This window comes from Nannobrachium achirus, assembly GCF_963921795.1.
Source record: "Nannobrachium achirus genome assembly, chromosome: 8".
Classification (NCBI taxonomy): Eukaryota; Metazoa; Chordata; class Actinopteri; order Myctophiformes; family Myctophidae; genus Nannobrachium; species Nannobrachium achirus.
The window spans coordinates 53,775,512-53,796,758 of NC_137817.1; the positions used below are offsets into that span (position 1 = coordinate 53,775,512).

General features: G+C 41.4%; 2 long non-coding RNA genes across 2 annotated transcripts; one reads left to right on the forward strand and one right to left on the reverse strand.

Annotated features, from left to right (window-relative positions):
• The first annotated feature begins 1,405 nt into the window (after nt 1-1,405).
• On the forward strand, nt 1,406-6,326 carry LOC308289279. Its single transcript, XR_013962232.1, has 2 exons — nt 1,406-1,481; nt 4,112-6,326. It is a non-coding gene; the product is annotated as an uncharacterized lncRNA (long non-coding RNA).
• A 3,209-nt stretch (nt 6,327-9,535) lies between these two features.
• On the reverse strand, nt 9,536-14,456 carry LOC308289280. The gene is made up of 2 exons (XR_013962233.1): nt 14,381-14,456; nt 9,536-11,750 (listed from the first exon to the last, which is right to left on the reverse strand). It is a non-coding gene; the product is annotated as an uncharacterized lncRNA (long non-coding RNA).
• Nucleotides 14,457-21,247: the final 6,791 nt, after the last annotated feature.

The window sequence follows — 21,247 nt, forward strand, 5'->3', positions numbered from 1 at the left end:
GTAATATATATACAGTATAATCTTCAGTGTGACAATTGCTTGGGAAATTGTGAAGTTGCTTAAAAAGTATTTGTTTAATTTTGAAGGCATCGTCTTTGCCGCTGGAATCCTTTTGTGGTCAAACTCACAAATGGAACACGCACACGCGCGCACACGCACGCGCGCGCGCGCGCGCACACACACACACACACACACACACACACACACACACACACACACACACACACACACACACACACACACACACACACACACACACACACACACACACAAACACACACACACACACACAGTAGAACTGACCAATCAGAGCGTATCACCGATAAGCCCGAACTATAGGCCTACTTCATCAGACGACGGTGTTGGACGCCGAAACTAGCAGATCCACAAGCTTCCTATACATCATGTTGGGAGCTGTGGATCGGCTATTTTCGCCATGCAAAACCCATCATACAACCTGAGCCTAAATTAGGCAATAGAAGAGGAAAATGTTAGATTCGCTTTGCCACCCCAAGGCCCTCTGATTTCCATATTTATTGGTATTATATTTGCACAGAGACAGACACAGGCCTGTGCCGGCAGTCTAGTCTGCTGCTTGTCTTCTGCCGTCGCTGGGTTTTGCTCCCAGAGAAATCAATTAATAAGGGCCAGGTGAGGGTTGTGTGGAGTTCATCGTTATCTGACGAGAATTAAGTGCTTCTAGTTCCCTGTCTCTTCCACAGATGGAGCCGCTGGCGCCCAGGTGTGTGCTTCATTTATACACTGTCTGTCGCACGATTTGATTTGAAAAAAACAGAGGGGGGACATTTTCTTATCCACTTTACTAAGACATTTACTTCTTCGTACGACAAAAGGCCCATTTATACTCAACGTTAAGTACACATATATGTATATATATCAACCACCTCTCGCCCATTTTTGGTCATATAGTACGCATTGCCTCATTGCCTCCCGTACATATAAGCCTAAAAAGGCCCCGTTCCCGTACTATTCAACCGAGAATCTCCCCCATTCAAATCTATGGGAGCCGAGCAGCCAATCAGCTGGCTGGCCGTCATCCGCGTTGGTTTGGACTATAATAATAATAATAATAATAAAATGGCCTGGGACTGTATTTTTATAGCACTTTTATAGCGTTTTTCCAAGTGCTCAAAGCACTATATTATTGTCCTATAATAGATGTTGACAGAATGTCTTTACACAACCTGATTCACGCTGATATCGCTTTTGTTGTTGTTTTTTTTATTATATATATATTTAACAAGGAAGTCCCGCCTACTGCAGTGCATCCGGTTTACTCCCGTTGCACTTCCTTGCACTTTCACCCATAGAGTATGCTTACACCACCGTCCCACTTGCAAAAGGCGTGCTGTTTCCGTGATCCGGTCTAGACCGGATGGTCAAAGTGTTTACACACTGCAGTGCTGCAGGCTCACGGCACGGATTATGTATTTTCTTCAATAATTGAAATGTCCATTCAGGTAAGATAATAAATACGTTACATCATATGCACCACTAATGTTAGGATGTGTAGGTACTGTAGCAAAGGGTGTGTGACTGTCTGCTTTCGCCTTTGTTGGGAGGGACACATATTCATAACTCTAAAGTAAGCTAACAAGCTAATCTAAGCTAAGCTAATTTAGCCAAGATAACAAAAACCTACAAGCAGCTAAACCTGGGGTCTTCAACGTTTTCAGGCCAGGGACCCCCTAGCTTATAGAGAGATGAAGCAGGGACCCCTTAGCTGAGAGAGATGAAGCAGGGACCCCTTAGCTGAGAGAGGGATGAAGCAAGCAGGGACCCCCTTAGCTTAGCATGCCTTGAATGCTTTGTTGTCAGTATTAAAGTGATAGGTAAAGCCACTGTTACTTACTTCAACAGGGGGTCCGGGGGTCCCCAGAGTTACTACAGGGGGGTCTTCCAAATCTTTGAGTGATAGAAACTTTGGTTTATTAACCACTTGAACCCTAGCGTCCATATTCTGAGAACTCTAGCCAAAAATAGCAGATCTCCTATTTTTGGCAAATAGCTTTGGTGAATGGGGAAAAGAGCAGACTAAGTACAGAGTGAAAGGTCAAGTTTATCAGGCCAGGGACCCCCTAGCTTATAGAGAGATGAAGCAGGGACCCCTTAGCTGAGAGAGATGAAGCAGGGACCCCTTAGCTGAGAGAGGGATGAAGCAAGCAGGGACCCCCTTAGCTTAGCATGCCTTGAATGCTTTGTTGTCAGTATTAAAGTGATAGGTAAAGCCACTGTTCCTTACTTCAGCAGGGGGTCCGGGGGTCCCCAGAGTTACTACAGGGGGGTCTTCCAAATCTTTGAGTGATAGAAACTTTGGCTTATTAACCACTTGAACCCTAGCGTCCATATTCTGAGAACTCTAGCCAAAAATAGCAGATCTCCTATTTTTGGCAAATAGCTTTGGTGAATGGGGAAAAGAGCAGACTAAGTACAGAGTGAAAGGTCAAGTTTATCAGGCCAGGGACCCCCTAGCTTATAGAGAGATGAAGCAGGGACCCCTTAGCTGAGAGAGATGAAGCAGGGACCCCTTAGCTGAGAGAGGGATGAAGCAAGCAGGGACCCCCTTAGCTTAGCATGCCTTGAATGCTTTGTTGTCAGTATTAAAGTGATAGGTAAAGCCACTGTTCCTTACTTCAACAGGGGGTCCGGGGGTCCCCAGAGTTACTACAGGGGGGTCTTCCAAATCTTTGAGTGATAGAAACTTTGGCTTATTAACCACTTGAACCCTAGCGTCCATATTCTGAGAACTCTAGCCAAAAATAGCAGATCTCCTTTGGCAAATAGCTTTGGTGAATAGGGGAAAGAGCAGACTAAGTACAGAGTGAAAGGTAAAGTTTATTAATATTGACAGTTCAAGTCAATCTCTCTCAACTAAGGGGCCCTTGGCCTGAAAACGTTGGTTAATCGGTCAATTATTTAAGCAATTAATCAGATTGTGGCATTTGTTTAGCTATTACCTTCTGATTAAAGAATAGCCACACATTTGTCAGGCTAAATTCTTTTCAAATAGGTAATTTAAAAATAAATATTCAAGTCATATTTTTAGCAGGGTTCCCACGGTCATGAAATTACTGGAAATATTTTGAAAGAGTCCTGGAGAAATAGCTATGCATTCTTTGGTTATTAATGATGTTGTACCTATGAAATGACAAATTAAACATGGGGCAAAAAAACTAAAAATATTAGAGGCAGAAATTGTGAAAATAGCCAATCTACATGCTCACAACGTTGCGAGGCGTTGTGAGCATGTAGATCTGCTATTTTCACAATAGAACAGTGTTATACAAAATTCCTTAACTCTTAGTGCTCAGGGTCAGTATTGTTATACCATTAACTTGTTTAGACCTGAGGCCGATTCGTGCATTTTCACTGAACCCTAACTGCTCCTGATGATCAGATTGGTGCCTTGCTCTGCTGTTCATCTTGATGTGTGTGAATGTAATGAACATTGAAATTCACTGTGTATATAACGACATTTACCTTGATAAAGCTTACTTTAGAAAAGATATTCTGAGTGCTTTGCCAATGGACAGCCAGACAGCCAACCTACAGCAATCATTCTTATTTGATTGCATATTCCTAGGCAGATAAGTGACTGAACTGTCCACATTATGTTTTGGGAAATAGTCTAGTCCTCTCAGGATAATAACCATGTAACTACCGTCACAGCAAAAAGGATAGTTATATAGTTATATATACTTATAGATTTTACAATTTATGCATTTAGCAGATGCTCTTAATCCAGAGCGATTTACAATAGGCAAGGACAGCACAAGGTAATCCATCAAATTCATAGAACAACTTGTGTTTATAACACATTATAGGCATGGAGTGCCTAGCAAGTGTTACACTATTCATGGGTTGCATTTGTAGTCCTACATCAGCCATGTTGAGGACCAACACAGGCGTTCTGATTGGCGTAGAACATTAGTTCTATGCCAATTAGACAAATTGAAAAACCTTGTTGGTCCTCAACATGGCCTTTTAGGACTACAAATGCAACCTGAATTCATGAATGAATTGCATGAATATAATGGAAACCGCTGATTAATGTAAGTAACACAGTCTTTATGTTGTGTTCTCCCCCAAGACTCACCGTGGGACCTACGTGAAGAGGGGGTGAAAGGTGCATTCTCCTCAGCAAGCAGTGGAACCTCCGAAAAGTGATGACGCAGTCAAGGGAACGTCACCTGCTAGTTTTGACTGGGGCAGAGAACGTCAGCTTTTGGACAACGCACCACAGATGCTGATGATGATTATGACAATGACAGTGACTCCGACATTTTCTGAGGACGATTTGGAATAGGCAGCTGCAGACCATCTCATTTGTCTCTCTCGCTCTCTCTCAACCACTCCTACCTACAGGGCTTTTTCACAGCCACAGTGTCCCTCTCTGGTTAATATGTAGACACCAGTGTCTCCACACTGGACCACTTTTCTTTGATGGACTACTATTCCAATTTTGGATTTGTGTGGATTTTACCCCTATGCGGACTACTGAACTAAGGGTTGCCCACCTGCCCCTGGCAGATAAATAAAACTCTCTGGCAGGTGAAGTTTGCTTTCAGGTTGCCCGACTGGGGACAGCAGGGCTGTGTTGTGTTGTTGTTTTGGATGGAGCATGGGAGAGGAGAAGGAGAGAGGAGGTCAGTGACTCTGGCCCTCAGCAAGGAACAGAATCCAAACATTTGTGAAGAACGCATGAGGATACAGAGAGCACGTCCCCTCTCCGCTGTTTGAGAGGGTTCGCCAACGGAACCATCTTTATAAACACAACATGAGATATCGGCCCAAACGCCTGAACGTGGCCAGAGCACTCTTTCTTCTTGTGTGGAGAATGTTAAATAAGAGCACTGTTTGCCTAAATGTCCTGTTGTCACTGTTGCTACACTTGAAAATATAAAACAGTAAATGTGAACCCATAGTCATATTCATAGCTATGTAGGTTTTTGGCTTAAAGAAATGAGGTATGACATTTGTTATTGCACATCCCCAGAAACATTGAGAGAGAGAAAAATAGAACAGTAATTACAATTTTACCTATCATTCCATAATGTACTATTTCGTTTAGTAGAACATGACATGGACTTGCCAAACAGGTACGTGCCCCTGAAACAATATTTATATGGCAAGAGCAAGATATCACAGTAAACTTCCATCTAAACCAGGGGTGGGCAACTTTATGATGGAGAGGGCCACTATATTTCCACCTTCACTCCAGAGGGCCACAATGCATATTGCTGTGTCCTATACTTTGTCATTCTAAGTATCTCATACAAAAAAAGTCAAAATAGCAGATCTACCAGCTCAAAACGCTTCGCACTGCGATGCGTTTTGAGCTTGTAGATTGGCTATTTTTGCTTCTTTTGAATTGGAATCCGGAATTATTTTTTGTTCTTTTTTAATTGGAATCCTGAAATCTAACATTTTGATTTAATTTCAAACTCATTTAGTTATATACTCATGTTAACTTTATGAACCTAAATATGAAAACAATGGACATTAAAAAATACATTTTATTACTACTATACTAGTCATTATGGCATGACCTGAGGCCACAGTGGCCTTAATGCCCCAGCTGACTGTACCACTTTATCCTCTGTCTCTTTCTGGTCAATATGTTGACAGTAGACACCAGTGTCTCTTTCTTGTCATGTAGACACTGGTGTATCTTTCCAGCCATGTAGACACCAGTTTCTGTTTAATATGTAGACACCAGTGTCCCTCTCTGGTTAATATGTAGACACCAGTGTCTCTTTCTTGTCATATAGACAGCTGTGTTTCTTTCTAGTCATGCAGACACCAGTTTCTTTTATTGAGATTCTGAAATTTTAACTCCTCAAGTCCCCATTTGGAATTTGAGAACATTAGTATTCATTTCAATGTGTTTGTAGTGTCCCTGGTACAGAAGTCTCTTTGTGAGAACATTGCGGGGGCAGGTGAAATGGTTCTGAAGTGTTTGTATGAATGGGTGAAGTGGTCCTTTAATGTTTTTCAGTTAACTGGTCAACCATGGTTTTTATTATTCTGTCTGGAATGTAACAGGGACGCTACAATATCCTCTGCTCACACTTTTTTATAATCCTGTATGAGAGCCTCATTTAGTATTAATATGTTGTGTGAATCTTTAGAAACTTAAAGGTGGACACTACAGTACTCATACTAAGGAGAAGCCTTAACTTTGCCGAAACTTGTTCATTTACTTTTGTTTTCCTTCTGTACCGTATGAAGTTGTGATTAACACGGATATGCTGTTCCGATTTATAAAGTTCTCTGCACCTTAATAAAAGCCAGATAAACCTTCATTTTGCTCCAATGCCTCCTTTTTTATACTTCTGGAATGTATTCATCTCTATTGCTGTATCTGAAAGTACTTGTTTATCTGTCATCTTGTAACTGGCAGTGCTGCCTCTGGGCGACATACTTTTCCTCCTAAGATTAATACGACTAATAAGACTGATTCTGAATAAAATGAGTTAAAGCTACTTGTAGAACAGGAAATGACAGCTTGTATATTTTGTAATCTATGCAAGTAATACTTGTAATACTCTGTTTTCTTATGAAGCAATTTCATTCACACTAGCTGGAGGGCAAATGTGCGGACAGCATTCAAGGTGTGTAGTTCTTGAGCACAATAAACATATTTTATGTTAATCATTGTAGACCAGTCTATTACCACACACTGCCAAAATATGGCATTTTAAAAGGTGATTACTGGCTTTGGCTGGCAGTGTGAATATACTACAACACCACATTACAGGAATCTGTTATAGTATATTATCACTTAGCAGAGTATAATGCTTTTTAACTAGAACATAGTGTTAACAATGTGGGTGTATGAAAGCTGGGGAAGACATAAGGGGCCTCGGAATCTCAAAATGGAGCTTTGTGTAAAGCTTGACACAAAGGGTTGTGTTATAGTGTAATATTCTAATTGTGTAATAGCGTAATAGTGTAATCATGTAATAGCGTAATAGTGTAATATTTTAAAAAACATAATAGTGTCATAGTAATATTGTGATAGCATAATAGTGTAACAGTGTGATAGAGTAATACAATAATAAAGGGTGGGCATACTAGACTGAGTACCAAAACACAAAGCAGCATGAAGCATTGGAGTTTGGATGCACTCGATGGGAAAATCCTACAGACTCCTCACTCCTACTGAATCCTCATGACTCCTGCTGTTATAGTGTAATAACTAAATGAGGGTATGCATCATATCATATGCCACTCAGATAAAGTAGCAGTTGACCAGTAGCAATTAATTCCAGGTGCCTATAACTATGGTCTTTGCTGTGTTCGGTAGATATTGTCTTTGCTGTATTTGAAGGAAACCAGGTGTTGTTACTTCGTATTCGCTCTCCTATTTTGGCATCGCTTCACAGTAACTTGAACACTTTCAAACTCAAGGTTTTTTTATCCAAGGGTTTAAGAAAAACCTATCCATCATTCTCCTCCTCCACTGAAGCGCTGCGTGCTAAGAGAAGATGAGGAGACTTGCCGTGTCCGAGTTGTTCCTCCTGGCCGCTGTGGTTAGCCTGGCGACAACATCACTGGCACCGGAACACAACAGCTACTGGCTGGACCCTCTGGTCAAGGAGTTTGTGGATCTGGCGATTGATAAAGCCAATCGTCAACTCAATTACGACCATCTGAACTTCGAAAGAATCGAAGGTGAGGCAGACCTCAAGGACCACTGGGTGAAAATAGACGTACGTTTAAGAGCAACAACCTGCAGTAAGGAGGAGAGACCACACAGACAACGCCCTGAGTGTCCTTTCAAATCAAGGCCTGAGGTTCGATGCCTTGTTTGTGCCCAGAAGCCAGCAATTTTCAGCCTGAACTGGCAAGATACTTTCATTGACTGTGTTCGCAGAATGGACGAGAGGGCGCATTATGCTCTATGGGATGAAAAATGTAAACCTCCACAACCTCCATTTCCAACGCTGGTCAACGCTAGCCAATAGAGGGTATGCGTGTGACACCATATTCATCATACATGGAAGTTATGCGGGAACACCTATTGAGTGGTAATAAAAAGAGCCAGCAGCAGTTATGAAGTTATGAAGAGTCAGTGCGCCAACATGCGCCCCAATCAAACTCCAAAGCTTCTTGCTACTTTATCTGAGTGGCATATGATATGATGCATACCCTCATTTAGTTCATTCAGATAACTTACGATATGATTAACAATGTTTATTATTGATGAGTATTACAAGTGTATAATGTAACATTTTGACTTGGCGTCGGCTCTGCTTCCCCCTGCTCAGCGCAGCCCAGAAGAACATCATAAACCATTAGGAGCAGGGGGATATAAATATATAAATATATAAACACCCCCCATGGGGGACAGAATTAGCAGAGCCTACTGGTGGAGCTGGGGAGGCGGTGGGGGCAAGCAAGCGCATGGCACAACAGCCTGGAAGGCAGCAGCAAGAGAATGACAGCCTGAGGGGGTTACATAGCTTGGCAAGAGATCAGCTGACTGCCAGCAGGCTGCCACGTCGCCTGTGACGTAGACTGCGTAATAGTGTAGTAACAGACTTAAAGCAACATAGTGCGCAGTGACCCCTCAAGTGTATCTGTATGAACTAATTCTGCTGCGCTACATACATTTATTACACTATAACAGCAGGAGTCATGAGGATTCAGTAGGAGTGAGGAGTCTGTAGGATTTTCCCATCGAGTGCATCCAAACTCCAATGCTTCATGCTGCTTTGTGTTTTGGTACTCAGTCTAGTATGCCCACCCTTTATTATTGTATTACTCTATCACACTGTTACACTATTATGCTATCACAATATTACTATATGACACTATTACGTTTTTTAAAATATTACACTATTACGCTATTACATGATTACACTATTACGCTATTACACAATTATAATATTACACTATAACACAACCCTTTGTGTCAAGTTTTACACAAAGCTCCATTTTGAGATTCCGAGGCCCCTTATGTCTTCCCCAGCTTTCATACACCCACATTGTTAACACTATGTTCTAGTTAAAAAGCATTATAATCTGCTAAGTGATAATATACTATAACAGATTCCTGTAATGTGGTGTTGTAGTATATTCACACTGCCAGCCAAAGCCAGTAATCACCTTTTAAAATCATATTTTGGCAGTGTGTGGAAATAGACTGGTCTACAATGATTAACATAAAATATGTTTATTGTGCTCAAGAACTACACACCTTGAATGCTGTCCGCACATTTGCCCTCCAGCTAGTGTGAATGAAATTGCTTCATAAGAAAACAGAGTATTACAAGTATTACTTGCATAGATTACAAAATATACAAGCTGTCATTTCCTGTTCTACAAGTAGCTTTAACTCATTTTATTCAGAATCAGTCTTATTAGTCGTATTAATCTTAGGAGGAAAAGTATGTCGCCCAGAGGCAGCACTGCCAGTTACAAGATGACAGATAAACAAGTACTTTCAGATACAGCAATAGAGATGAATACATTCCAGAAGTATAAAAAAGGAGGCATTGGAGCAAAATGAAGGTTTATCTGGCTTTTATTAAGGTGCAGAGAACTTTATAAATCGGAACAGCATATCCGTGTTAATCACAACTTCATACGGTACAGAAGGAAAACAAAAGTAAATGAACAAGTTTCGGCAAAGTTAAGGCTTCTCCTTAGTATGAGTACTGTAGTGTCCACCTTTAAGTTTCTAAAGATTCACACAACATATTAATACTAAATGAGGCTCTCATACAGGATTATAAAAAAGTGTGAGCAGAGGATATTGTAGCGTCCCTGTTACATTCCAGACAGAATAATAAAAACCATGGTTGACCAGTTAACTGAAAAACATTAAAGGACCACTTCACCCATTCATACAAACACTTCAGAACCATTTCACCTGCCCCCGCAATGTTCTCACAAAGAGACTTCTGTACCAGGGACACTACAAACACATTGAAATGAATACTAATGTTCTCAAATTCCAAATGGGGACTTGAGGAGTTAAAATTTCAGAATCTCAATAAAAGAAACTGGTGTCTGCATGACTAGAAAGAAACACAGCTGTCTATATGACAAGAAAGAGACACTGGTGTCTACATATTAACCAGAGAGGGACACTGGTGTCTACATATTAAACAGAAACTGGTGTCTACATGGCTGGAAAGATACACCAGTGTCTACATGACAAGAAAGAGACACTGGTGTCTACTGTCAACATATTGACCAGAAAGAGACAGAGGATAAAGTGGTACAGTCAGCTGGGGCATTAAGGCCACTGTGGCCTCAGGTCATGCCATAATGACTAGTATAGTAGTAATAAAATGTATTTTTTAATGTCCATTGTTTTCATATTTAGGTTCATAAAGTTAACATGAGTATATAACTAAATGAGTTTGAAATTAAATCAAAATGTTAGATTTCAGGATTCCAATTAAAAAAGAACAAAAAATAATTCCGGATTCCAATTCAAAAGAAGCAAAAATAGCCAATCTACAAGCTCAAAACGCATCGCAGTGCGAAGCGTTTTGAGCTGGTAGATCTGCTATTTTGACTTTTTTTGTATGAGATACTTAGAATGACAAAGTATAGGACACAGCAATATGCATTGTGGCCCTCTGGAGTGAAGGTGGAAATATAGTGGCCCTCTCCATCATAAAGTTGCCCACCCCTGGTTTAGATGGAAGTTTACTGTGATATCTTGCTCTTGCCATATAAATATTGTTTCAGGGGCACGTACCTGTTTGGCAAGTCCATGTCATGTTCTACTAAACGAAATAGTACATTATGGAATGATAGGTAAAATTGTAATTACTGTTCTATTTTTCTCTCTCTCAATGTTTCTGGGGATGTGCAATAACAAATGTCATACCTCATTTCTTTAAGCCAAAAACCTACATAGCTATGAATATGACTATGGGTTCACATTTACTGTTTTATATTTTCAAGTGTAGCAACAGTGACAACAGGACATTTAGGCAAACAGTGCTCTTATTTAACATTCTCCACACAAGAAGAAAGAGTGCTCTGGCCACGTTCAGGCGTTTGGGCCGATATCTCATGTTGTGTTTATAAAGATGGTTCCGTTGGCGAACCCTCTCAAACAGCGGAGAGGGGACGTGCTCTCTGTATCCTCATGCGTTCTTCACAAATGTTTGGATTCTGTTCCTTGCTGAGGGCCAGAGTCACTGACCTCCTCTCTCCTTCTCCTCTCCCATGCTCCATCCAAAACAACAACACAACACAGCCCTGCTGTCCCCAGTCGGGCAACCTGAAAGCAAACTTCACCTGCCAGAGAGTTTTATTTATCTGCCAGGGGCAGGTGGGCAACCCTTAGTTCAGTAGTCCGCATAGGGGTAAAATCCACACAAATCCAAAATTGGAATAGTAGTCCATCAAAGAAAAGTGGTCCAGTGTGGAGACACTGGTGTCTACATATTAACCAGAGAGGGACACTGTGGCTGTGAAAAAGCCCTGTAGGTAGGAGTGGTTGAGAGAGAGCGAGAGAGACAAATGAGATGGTCTGCAGCTGCCTATTCCAAATCGTCCTCAGAAAATGTCGGAGTCACTGTCATTGTCATAATCATCATCAGCATCTGTGGTGCGTTGTCCAAAAGCTGACGTTCTCTGCCCCAGTCAAAACTAGCAGGTGACGTTCCCTTGACTGCGTCATCACTTTTCGGAGGTTCCACTGCTTGCTGAGGAGAATGCACCTTTCACCCCCTCTTCACGTAGGTCCCACGGTGAGTCTTGGGGGAGAACACAACATAAAGACTGTGTTACTTACATTAATCAGCGGTTTCCATTATATTCATGCAATTCATTCATGAATTCAGGTTGCATTTGTAGTCCTAAAAGGCCATGTTGAGGACCAACAAGGTTTTTCAATTTGTCTAATTGGCATAGAACTAATGTTCTACGCCAATCAGAACGCCTGTGTTGGTCCTCAACATGGCTGATGTAGGACTACAAATGCAACCCATGAATAGTGTAACACTTGCTAGGCACCCCATGCCTATAATGTGTTATAAACACAAGTTGTTCTATGAATTTGATGGATTACCTTGTGCTGTCCTTGCCTATTGTAAATCGCTCTGGATTAAGAGCATCTGCTAAATGCATAAATTGTAAAATCTATAAGTATATATAACTATATAACTATCCTTTTTGCTGTGACGGTAGTTACATGGTTATTATCCTGAGAGGACTAGACTATTTCCCAAAACATAATGTGGACAGTTCAGTCACTTATCTGCCTAGGAATATGCAATCAAATAAGAATGATTGCTGTAGGTTGGCTGTCTGGCTGTCCATTGGCAAAGCACTCAGAATATCTTTTCTAAAGTAAGCTTTATCAAGGTAAATGTCGTTATATACACAGTGAATTTCAATGTTCATTACATTCACACACATCAAGATGAACAGCAGAGCAAGGCACCAATCTGATCATCAGGAGCAGTTAGGGTTCAGTGAAAATGCACGAATCGGCCTCAGGTCTAAACAAGTTAATGGTATAACAATACTGACCCTGAGCACTAAGAGTTAAGGAATTTTGTATAACACTGTTCTATTGTGAAAATAGCAGATCTACATGCTCACAACGCCTCGCAACGTTGTGAGCATGTAGATTGGCTATTTTCACAATTTCTGCCTCTAATATTTTTAGTTTTTTTGCCCCATGTTTAATTTGTCATTTCATAGGTACATCATCATTAATAACCAAAGAATGCATAGCTATTTCTCCAGGACTCTTTCAAAATATTTCCAGTAATTTCATGACCGTGGGAACCCTGCTAAAAATATGACTTGAATATTTATTTTTAAATTACCTATTTGAAAAGAATTTAGCCTGACAAATGTGTGGCTATTCTTTAATCAGAAGGTAATAGCTAAACAAATGCCACAATCTGATTAATTGCTTAAATAATTGACCGATTAACCAACGTTTTCAGGCCAAGGGCCCCTTAGTTGAGAGAGATTGACTTGAACTGTCAATATTAATAAACTTTACCTTTCACTCTGTACTTAGTCTGCTCTTTCCCCTATTCACCAAAGCTATTTGCCAAAGGAGATCTGCTATTTTTGGCTAGAGTTCTCAGAATATGGACGCTAGGGTTCAAGTGGTTAATAAGCCAAAGTTTCTATCACTCAAAGATTTGGAAGACCCCCCTGTAGTAACTCTGGGGACCCCCGGACCCCCTGTTGAAGTAAGGAACAGTGGCTTTACCTATCACTTTAATACTGACAACAAAGCATTCAAGGCATGCTAAGCTAAGGGGGTCCCTGCTTGCTTCATCCCTCTCTCAGCTAAGGGGTCCCTGCTTCATCTCTCTCAGCTAAGGGGTCCCTGCTTCATCTCTCTATAAGCTAGGGGGTCCCTGGCCTGATAAACTTGACCTTTCACTCTGTACTTAGTCTGCTCTTTTCCCCATTCACCAAAGCTATTTGCCAAAAATAGGAGATCTGCTATTTTTGGCTAGAGTTCTCAGAATATGGACGCTAGGGTTCAAGTGGTTAATAAGCCAAAGTTTCTATCACTCAAAGATTTGGAAGACCCCCCTGTAGTAACTCTGGGGACCCCCGGACCCCCTGTTGAAGTAAGGAACAGTGGCTTTACCTATCACTTTAATACTGACAACAAAGCATTCAAGGCATGCTAAGCTAAGGGGGTCCCTGCTTGCTTCATCCCTCTCTCAGCTAAGGGGTCCCTGCTTCATCTCTCTCAGCTAAGGGGTCCCTGCTTCATCTCTCTATAAGCTAGGGGGTCCCTGGCCTGATAAACTTGACCTTTCACTCTGTACTTAGTCTGCTCTTTTCCCCATTCACCAAAGCTATTTGCCAAAAATAGGAGATCTGCTATTTTTGGCTAGAGTTCTCAGAATATGGACGCTAGGGTTCAAGTGGTTAATAAACCAAAGTTTCTATCACTCAAAGATTTGGAAGACCCCCCTGTAGTAACTCTGGGGACCCCCGGACCCCCTGTTGAAGTAAGTAACAGTGGCTTTACCTATCACTTTAATACTGACAACAAAGCATTCAAGGCATGCTAAGCTAAGGGGGTCCCTGCTTGCTTCATCCCTCTCTCAGCTAAGGGGTCCCTGCTTCATCTCTCTCAGCTAAGGGGTCCCTGCTTCATCTCTCTATAAGCTAGGGGGTCCCTGGCCTGAAAACGTTGAAGACCCCAGGTTTAGCTGCTTGTAGGTTTTTGTTATCTTGGCTAAATTAGCTTAGCTTAGATTAGCTTGTTAGCTTACTTTAGAGTTATGAATATGTGTCCCTCCCAACAAAGGCGAAAGCAGACAGTCACACACCCTTTGCTACAGTACCTACACATCCTAACATTAGTGGTGCATATGATGTAACGTATTTATTATCTTACCTGAATGGACATTTCAATTATTGAAGAAAATACATAATCCGTGCCGTGAGCCTGCAGCACTGCAGTGTGTAAACACTTTGACCATCCGGTCTAGACCGGATCACGGAAACAGCACGCCTTTTGCAAGTGGGACGGTGGTGTAAGCATACTCTATGGGTGAAAGTGCAAGGAAGTGCAACGGGAGTAAACCGGATGCACTGCAGTAGGCGGGACTTCCTTGTTAAATATATATATAATAAAAAAAACAACAACAAAAGCGATATCAGCGTGAATCAGGTTGTGTAAAGACATTCTGTCAACATCTATTATAGGACAATAATATAGTGCTTTGAGCACTTGGAAAAACGCTATAAAAGTGCTATAAAAATACAGTCCCAGGCCATTTTATTATTATTATTATTATTATAGTCCAAACCAACGCGGATGACGGCCAGCCAGCTGATTGGCTGCTCGGCTCCCATAGATTTGAATGGGGGAGATTCTCGGTTGAATAGTACGGGAACGGGGCCTTTTTAGGCTTATATGTACGGGAGGCAATGAGGCAATGCGTACTATATGACCAAAAATGGGCGAGAGGTGGTTGATATATATACAGGCGGGACCTCTCCAACTGTATTCTGGGTAGATTTCGGTGTGTCAGTTGGCTGCTCAAAGCCCCTGAGCTGCATGCAGCATGCAGAACGATACTTGGAAAAACTTGTAAGGCCGGGGTAGTAGTGTTCCCGTGCAAAAAACATTAACATGCAGCAAACAGTACACAGCAAAGGAGAAACACAGTCTGCGCTGTGTCTCGGTGGCACATGGCTAGACATGCAATAAAATGCATGCATAATGTTTTGTGGACATCTGAAGCTGCTAAATCTGACATGAAAAAATATTTTCTTTCAGCGGAGTTAGTTAGCTACAACAATACTGAGCTAGCAAAAAAGTGAAATTTTGTTTTTCTATATTCGGTTTTGGGAAGCTACGAACTCTTATTAGCTCATTAGCACAAGTTGGATGGCACATGAGTGAGTCTCTGGGGTGGTTGAATCAGCCTGCCCTCTAGTGCAGTGGTTCTCAACCTGTGGGGGGTCCCCAAATTATATTGGGGGGTCCTCAGAGGATTAACTTAATGTGCAACGATGTTTTCTCACTCAACAGTAAACAAACCAAGCCTATGCACATTTCTAAAGTGACAATAAGGACTCTGTAGTACCTCTAAAATTACAAATTAAACATTGGCCAAATTGTCATACGGTATATTAGAGGCAGAAATGGTGAAAATAGCCGATCTACATGCTCACAACACCTCGCGTTGCAATAGAACCATGTTTTGAAAAATGTAATTCATCAACTCTTAGTGCTTGTCAGGGTGGGGGGGGGGTCCCCAGTCAAATATGATTATTTTGGGGTTGCGGCCTGAAAAGGTTGAGAACCACTGCTCTAGTGCAGTGGTCCTCAACCAGGGGGTCACGACCACCTCATACAGTATGTCCAAAACTGTTACTTTTCAGGATTCAAATTAAAAATATATAAAAAGCAGCAGATCTACAAGCTCAAAACGGAACTCTTTGCGCCACCTTTCGAGCTTGCAGATCTGCTACTTTTCATACTTTTGTGTGACACTGTATTATATGATCAAGTAAAGCAGGCATTAATTTACGAAAAAACAAGTTAAAATATGGAGAAGAGGTTTCTGCCCGACATCAACAATATATCTAGAGCACCTCAGCGCACCCGAACTTCTCTGTACGCCCCCCTGGGTGGGGTGTACTGTACCACCCCGGTTGAGAAACACTAGTGTCGAGGGAATAACGCAGGGGGCTTAGCATAGAGCCCAGGGGGACTCCGGTCAACTAAATGTGTGTGCTGTAGGGTTAAGTATCAAGTATCAACACTGCAATATAGAAATACTCTGTTACAAGTCAAAGTCCAAAATTCAAAATTTCAATTTTTTATTATACATTTTTCCAAATTTTCAATTATTTTGGAAAAAGTGTTTCCAAAAATGTTTCTCCTTTTCACTATTTTCCCCCCCCCAAGATGTTCTTTTGTGGAAAATAGCAGATCTACAAGCTCACAACGTATCGATTCACAACACGTTGTGCTTGTAGATCTGCTAATGCCTAGCAGTATAGGTTCAAAGTGTGGCCTAGCAGGCTTGTTTTCAATCATGGCTGGTTATCCTTATTCCTCTGGCAAAATCTGGCAACACTGCTGACAAGTTTTCTCAAAAACGTGCGTTTCTAGTGGTGCTAAAACCCCTAGAATGTATTTGATCTCTGAGCCCCATCTCAATATATTAGTTCCAGGGGCCCAGAGGAAGAAAGATTTGAGTTACAAATGTTCGCTTTAAAAATATATATTCAAAGATTTGCACAAATATAGCCAAAGTATAACATAATGGTTAAAGTAATTAAAATCCAAAGTTAAACTGAAGGAGACCAAGACCAGGGTCGAAACATCTATTATTTTGTGCTGCCTGTCATCATCAATGAATTTGGAGCTATCAAAAGTGAGTTGCGAGACCCCCGTTTCTGTTTCTGTCTTGACAGTTTAGGCTCAGCACCAAAACAACGGAGGATGTGCGTTATTCTTTCTTTAAAATCCAAAGTGACACAGAGACACTTTCCAGCAGGGACGTGCTGGCCATTGGGAAAAGCGGGACAACTCCCGAAAGGCCATTAGGAAAAAATTCTAAATTAAATGTCGGCCTTCGTTCCATTTTCGGGGCTGGGCGGCCCACAAAGTAAATCGTCACTGTTGGGCAGAAACCTTGTATCTCTTTCGCAAAGCAAAGCCCTGCTTCACCATACAAGGCCGTTGCACAAAGTAGTGAAAACAGCAGATCTACAAGCACACGTTGTGTGCTTGTGGATCGGCTGTTTTCACTAGTTTAAATCATTTTTAAAATGATAAATACAAAACAAACGGTTTTGGACATACAAGGTTTCCACCTGACAACGACGAAATATAACTCATGTACAGTAATTGGCCCACTGGCTTGTCACTTGTCATGATCTGAAACGGCAAATCTTTGAGTAGCAGCAGTGCTATAGAGAGATCTCTCTCTATAGCACGCAATTAGGGCCTCTCCAACAATTTTTCCCAGGCTGAATCAGGGGCCCAGCACGTCCCTGGATAAGCCTGGTGGTTTATACGCCGACGGCGTCGTCACACAATGGCGTTGCACAGCGAACATATATAAAGCCGATATAAAGGCTATTTTCGAGCTTGTATATCGGCTATTTTTGGAAGCGCGCTATGAAACATAAATTAGGCATGAGCAGAGGCCACAGGAGAGAACGCCCAGCGTGCAGAGCAGTGGGGGAAGAAGTATACTCAGATATTCCACGTTACGCTGAAAGTAGAAATACCGCAGTTTAGACATTTTCAGTCCTGCATTTGACGGTTAAAGTACAAGCAAGTATTGTGATCAAAATATACTTAAAGGACAACTTTGTTATTTTACGACAAGGGTTCATATTTTAGATTGTGATTAGAGAAAAGAAAAAGTGAGTGTTAAAATGTTTTTATTTGCTTCGTTCTATTGTTTTATCGTGTTTACTGTGCTAAAATGTGGGGCTTGCGTAATGCGTACGCATGAGAGCATGCATACAAGTGGCTAAATATGTATTTTTAGACACAATAAGCCAGCAGTTTCTTTATTGCTATTTACAATAACACTTCTAGCCCCCATAAGTCACAGCTCAAGCCACACCAAAGTACCGATGAGGGTGGATTCCCCATTCCGCCAATGCATTTCAATGGGAAGGGGGCGGTTTCATGCCAGTAGAGGATATTTGTGCGCCGCGCCGACCTTGCATTTATGCTGGAGCAGATAAATTCTTCGTGCAGATTCCATTTTTCCCCCTCTGTCTAATCGGGTTAGTTGAAGGCAGATACAGGGAGGGGTCTGGAATAGGGATTGGACGATATGACATTTCATATCACGATTATTGTGACAAAATAATTCGCGATTTACGATATTATCGCGATAATCAAGATCCATTAGCCTGGGGCGGAACATTTTGCCAAAAAATAGTAGATCTACAAGCTCACAACGCTGCGACGTGTTGTGAGCTTGTAGATCGGCTATTTTTTGGCAAAGACAATTGATAGAGAGTGAAAAAGAGACTGTATCAACTACGTATATTATTATTAATATATTATTAATAAGTACCTTTTACCAATTATAGAGGGTTTAAGTGGTACCGGATATGCAGCTCTGCAAATAAAAGGTGAATTGATCCCAGTGCATGACGGATGACGATATCACGATGAAATAAAACTCCACGATACGATTGTCGTGAGTGTTTTTTATCACGATAAACGATAACATTGTATATCGTCCCATCCCTAGTCTGGAAGTGACTGACTGGCTTTGGGACAGAATACACTCTCTGCGTTTTTCGTCAGCCGCACACAAAAAGAGTTTATCCGCTGGCGACCATACTATGGTGTGGCTTCAGCCAAACAGAGTATTTCTATATTGCAATATTGATACTTTTACTTAAAGGAGTAGTTCACCACTTTTCAACCTGTCTTCATATAATAGGTCCTCACTAATGTTCATGATAAAATATCACAATTTTTTTCTACTCAGTCCAAGTCTCCTAGGAGAGCTGTGGGAAGTTCAGAATCCATAGTCTTGTGACATCATCATTTTCCAAAAAAAAAAATTAATCAATATTTTTGAAAAAAACATTTAGATTTTTAATATCGCGAGAACAATGGCTTCCACTTTAAAATTGCAACTTTTCAGGAATAGAAAGCCTGCAGTTTCTATAAGCTGGATTGGTAATCGATGATGTCACAAGACTATGGGTTTCTGACCAGCCGACAGCCCTCCTCTGAGAAAAAAAGAAAAAAAAGAAAAGCTATTTTTGAGTGAGGACCAATTATATGAACATAGGTTGAAAAGTGGTGGAGTGCCCCTTTAAGTAAAACATTTGAGTACTTTTCCCACCACTGATTCTCAGCTCAGCTGTGGGCTCCTCAGGGGGCAGCGTCTCAAGCACTTAACCACTTAACCCTACAGCACACACATTTAGTTGACCGGAGTCCCCCTGGGCTCTATGCTAGGCCCCCTGCGTTATTCCCCCGACACTAGTGTTTCTCAACCGGGGTGGTACAGTACAGCCCACCCAGGGGGCGTACAGAGAAGTTCGGGTGCGCTGAGGTGCTCTAGATATATTGTTGATGTCGGGCAGAAACCTCTTCTCCATATTTTAACTTGTTTTTTCGTAAATTAATGCCTGCTTTACTTGATCATATATTACAGTGTCACACAAAAGTATGAAAAGTAGCAGATCTGCAAGCTCGAAAGGTGGCGCAAAGAGTTCCGTTTTGAGCTTGTAGATCTGCTGCTTTTTATATATTTTTATTTATTTAATTTAAAGGAGCTATAGTCAACTTTTTTATTGTAGGGCCGACACTTTGTTTACATCCTAGTCTATAGACTAATGTAAACAAAGAGTCGGTCTGACAATGGCAAAAATGAATATTTTATCATTATTTTACGCTTTTTGTGGTCATTTTTGAATAGAAACACATGTATGAAGCTTATTTTTTTTATAAAATATTTTCGAAACATTATTTTTATTTTAGCATCCGTTTTTCAAGAAAAAGTTGACTATAGCTCCTTTAAGTCAAATATTTTAGTACTTTTTCCACCCCTGCTCATCCATTGTGATCGTGAGGGCTCTGTGTGTCCGTGCGACACAGACAGCAGATGTGCTGTGCTCTGAGGCAGGCCTCCTCATTGCTGATACAGAGGAGGGCTACAGCTGACCTTCTCTGTGTCTCCAGTAAACTAATGCACACTGAAAAGGTCACGGGGGATTGGACTCATACCAATGATGTTTGTTTTAATTTGATTGACTGCCTGCATGCGAGCTGTAGTCACACACAAAAAAAAGCTAAAGTGTCACCCTATCCGCATTTATAAAGTGTAGTGCAAGGGTCTTCAACAGGGGGTCCTCAGAGTTACTGCAGGGGGTCCTCCAAATCTTTGTGTGATAGAAACTTCCACTTCAACCCTAGTGTTCAAATTCTGAGAACTTTAGCCAAAAATAGCAGATCTACAAGCTCACAACGCCTTGCGCTGCGAGGCGTTGTGAGCCAGCTGTTTTCGGCAAAGAGGTTTGGTGTTGAAGGGGAAAAGAGCAGGCTAAGAGGGAAAGGTCAAGTTTATTAAGTATTGACGGTTCAAGTGGTTAACTATCTGAAAACACAAATTGACATGAATCCAAAATACACTGATGCACAAACTGTCAAACAATGAAACTATTATGGAATGTATGAAAAGGTTATTGGCGTCCCTGCTTCATCTCTCTCTAAACTAAGGGGTCCTTGGACTGAAAACGTTGAAGACCCCTGTGTGTAGTTTCATTTCATCTTACGGTATTATGTCTACTTCAATAATAACACGTACACGTCACTTTATCCTCATATCTGATTCTGAAATGAAATTACATCAAAGTCTTATCCCTCTACCAGCTCTGTGGGCCTTGTGGCTATAGGCCTAGTGTCTGCCGGGAGGTCGGGGTTCAATCCCCAGCTCTTTGCTTAGCACTCAGCATCAAGGGTTGGATTGGGAGGCAAGTCCCTGCGACATAGCATCATGTCCAGGAGATGTACTTGTAGGAGGAAATAGGAGATGGACTGCTGACCTATGGGCCACACGGCTTGGGAACTGTGGGCTCCCAAGTCTACTTACTTACTTACTTACTTACTTACTTACTTACATACTTACTTGTTTTATCTCTGCTCAGATACTGTGGTGGTTACAGTTCCCGAGTCTGCAGCTAACAACAGCTGTGCACTGTAGGCTAACAGCAGGGCCATAAATATAGACATACTTACAGGCAGTGTGAGTTGAGC